General features: G+C 47.6%; 9 non-coding genes across 9 annotated transcripts in view; all 9 read right to left on the bottom strand.

The window, feature by feature from the left end:
- LOC146270338 (5S ribosomal RNA) overlaps positions 1-108 on the bottom strand; it is a 119-nt gene extending 11 nt beyond the window's left edge. Inside the window, exon 1 of the ribosomal RNA XR_014767333.1 lies at positions 1-108. This exon is cut by the window's left edge and continues 11 nt beyond it. This is a non-coding gene — a ribosomal RNA (5S ribosomal RNA).
- Positions 109-282: 174 nt separating this feature from the next.
- LOC146270337 (5S ribosomal RNA) lies at positions 283-401 on the bottom strand. The gene has a single exon (XR_014767734.1). It is a non-coding gene; the product is annotated as a 5S ribosomal RNA (ribosomal RNA).
- A 190-nt stretch (positions 402-591) lies between these two features.
- LOC146270336 (5S ribosomal RNA) lies at positions 592-710 on the bottom strand. Its single transcript, XR_014767332.1, has one exon. It is a non-coding gene; the product is annotated as a 5S ribosomal RNA (ribosomal RNA).
- Positions 711-884: 174 nt separating this feature from the next.
- On the bottom strand, positions 885-1003 carry LOC146270335 (5S ribosomal RNA). The gene has a single exon (XR_014767331.1). It is a non-coding gene; the product is annotated as a 5S ribosomal RNA (ribosomal RNA).
- Positions 1004-1187: 184 nt separating this feature from the next.
- Positions 1188-1306, bottom strand: LOC146270334 (5S ribosomal RNA). Its single transcript, XR_014767330.1, has one exon. It is a non-coding gene; the product is annotated as a 5S ribosomal RNA (ribosomal RNA).
- A 174-nt stretch (positions 1307-1480) lies between these two features.
- LOC146270333 (5S ribosomal RNA) lies at positions 1481-1599 on the bottom strand. Its single transcript, XR_014767329.1, has one exon. It is a non-coding gene; the product is annotated as a 5S ribosomal RNA (ribosomal RNA).
- Positions 1600-1783: 184 nt separating this feature from the next.
- Positions 1784-1902, bottom strand: LOC146270332 (5S ribosomal RNA). The gene has a single exon (XR_014767328.1). It is a non-coding gene; the product is annotated as a 5S ribosomal RNA (ribosomal RNA).
- A 174-nt stretch (positions 1903-2076) lies between these two features.
- LOC146270331 (5S ribosomal RNA) lies at positions 2077-2195 on the bottom strand. The gene has a single exon (XR_014767733.1). It is a non-coding gene; the product is annotated as a 5S ribosomal RNA (ribosomal RNA).
- A 184-nt stretch (positions 2196-2379) lies between these two features.
- LOC146270330 (5S ribosomal RNA) lies at positions 2380-2498 on the bottom strand. The gene has a single exon (XR_014767327.1). It is a non-coding gene; the product is annotated as a 5S ribosomal RNA (ribosomal RNA).
- Positions 2499-2500: the final 2 nt, after the last annotated feature.

The raw sequence follows: 2500 nt of genomic DNA, 5'->3' as shown, positions 1-2500 counted from the left end.
CCTGGTATTCCCAGGCGGTCTCCCATCCAAGTACTAACCAGGCCCGACCCTGCTTAGCTTCCGAGATCAGACGAGATCGGGCGTTGCCAGGCTGGTATGGCCGTACGAAATAAGTTGACAACCATAGGCTACTTATCCATATACAGATTTAGCAATTGACAATGCAAGGTGGTCTCTCTCTCTCTCTCTCTCGTGTCAAAATGAAAACAGCTTCCAGCCCCTTTCATGAAGGACTACTTGTGCATATTGCAAGATTTCAGTTTCTAAGTGAATGAGCAAAAGAGCATACAGCACCTGGTATTCCCAGGCGGTCTCCCATCCAAGTACTAACCAGGCCCGACCCTGCTTAGCTTCCGAGATCAGACGAGATCGGGCGTTGCCAGGCTGGTATGGCCGTACTAAATAAGTTGACAACCATAGGCTACTTATCCATATACAGATTTAGCAATTGACAATGCAAGGTGGTCTCTCTCTCTCTCTCTCTCTCTCTCTCTCTCTCTCGTGTCAAAATGAAAACAGCTTCCAGCCCCTTTCATGAAGGACTACTTGTGCATATTGCAAGATTTCAGTTTCTAAGTGAATGAGCAAAAGAGCATACAGCACCTGGTATTCCCAGGCGGTCTCCCATCCAAGTACTAACCAGGCCCGACCCTGCTTAGCTTCCGAGATCAGACGAGATCGGGCGTTGCCAGGCTGGTATGGCCGTACGAAATAAGTTGACAACCATAGGCTACTTATCCATATACAGATTTAGCAATTGACAATGCAAGGTAGTCTCTCTCTCTCTCTCTCTCGTGTCAAAATGAAAACAGCTTCCAGCCCCTTTCATGAAGGACTACTTGTGCATATTGCAAGATGTCAGTTTCTAAGTGAATGAGCAAAAGAGCATACAGCACCTGGTATTCCCAGGCGGTCTCCCATCCAAGTACTAACCAGGCCCGACCCTGCTTAGCTTCCGAGATCAGACGAGATCGGGCGTTGCCAGGCTGGTATGGCCGTACGAAATAAGTTGACAACCATAGGCTACTTATCCATATACAGATTTAGCAATTGACAATGCAAGGTGGTCTCTCTCTCTCTCTCTCTCTCTCTCTCTCGTGTCAAAATGAAAACAGCTTCCAGCCCCTTTCATGAAGGACTACTTGTGCATATTGCAAGATTTCAGTTTCTAAGTGAATGAGCAAAAGAGCATACAGCACCTGGTATTCCCAGGCGGTCTCCCATCCAAGTACTAACCAGGCCCGACCCTGCTTAGCTTCCGAGATCAGACGAGATCGGGCGTTGCCAGGCTGGTATGGCCGTACGAAATAAGTTGACAACCATAGGCTACTTATCCATATACAGATTTAGCAATTGACAATGCAAGGTGGTCTCTCTCTCTCTCTCTCTCGTGTCAAAATGAAAACAGCTTCCAGCCCCTTTCATGAAGGACTACTTGTGCATATTGCAAGATGTCAGTTTCTAAGTGAATGAGCAAAAGAGCATACAGCACCTGGTATTCCCAGGCGGTCTCCCATCCAAGTACTAACCAGGCCCGACCCTGCTTAGCTTCCGAGATCAGACGAGATCGGGCGTTGCCAGGCTGGTATGGCCGTACGAAATAAGTTGACAACCATAGGCTACTTATCCATATACAGATTTAGCAATTGACAATGCAAGGTGGTCTCTCTCTCTCTCTCTCTCTCTCTCTCTCGTGTCAAAATGAAAACAGCTTCCAGCCCCTTTCATGAAGGACTACTTGTGCATATTGCAAGATTTCAGTTTCTAAGTGAATGAGCAAAAGAGCATACAGCACCTGGTATTCCCAGGCGGTCTCCCATCCAAGTACTAACCAGGCCCGACCCTGCTTAGCTTCCGAGATCAGACGAGATCGGGCGTTGCCAGGCTGGTATGGCCGTACGAAATAAGTTGACAACCATAGGCTACTTATCCATATACAGATTTAGCAATTGACAATGCAAGGTGGTCTCTCTCTCTCTCTCTCTCGTGTCAAAATGAAAACAGCTTCCAGCCCCTTTCATGAAGGACTACTTGTGCATATTGCAAGATTTCAGTTTCTAAGTGAATGAGCAAAAGAGCATACAGCACCTGGTATTCCCAGGCGGTCTCCCATCCAAGTACTAACCAGGCCCGACCCTGCTTAGCTTCCGAGATCAGACGAGATCGGGCGTTGCCAGGCTGGTATGGCCGTACTAAATAAGTTGACAACCATAGGCTACTTATCCATATACAGATTTAGCAATTGACAATGCAAGGTGGTCTCTCTCTCTCTCTCTCTCTCTCTCTCTCGTGTCAAAATGAAAACAGCTTCCAGCCCCTTTCATGAAGGACTACTTGTGCATATTGCAAGATTTCAGTTTCTAAGTGAATGAGCAAAAGAGCATACAGCACCTGGTATTCCCAGGCGGTCTCCCATCCAAGTACTAACCAGGCCCGACCCTGCTTAGCTTCCGAGATCAGACGAGATCGGGCGTTGCCAGGCTGGTATGGCCGTACGAAA

Source organism: Hypomesus nipponensis, chromosome 10, assembly GCF_054491055.1.
Source record: "Hypomesus nipponensis isolate SF chromosome 10, ASM5449105v1, whole genome shotgun sequence".
Taxonomy (NCBI): Eukaryota; Metazoa; Chordata; class Actinopteri; order Osmeriformes; family Osmeridae; genus Hypomesus; species Hypomesus nipponensis.
Note: the sequence above shows the minus strand (reverse complement) of the source record. Positions and strands in the feature narration are given on the sequence as shown.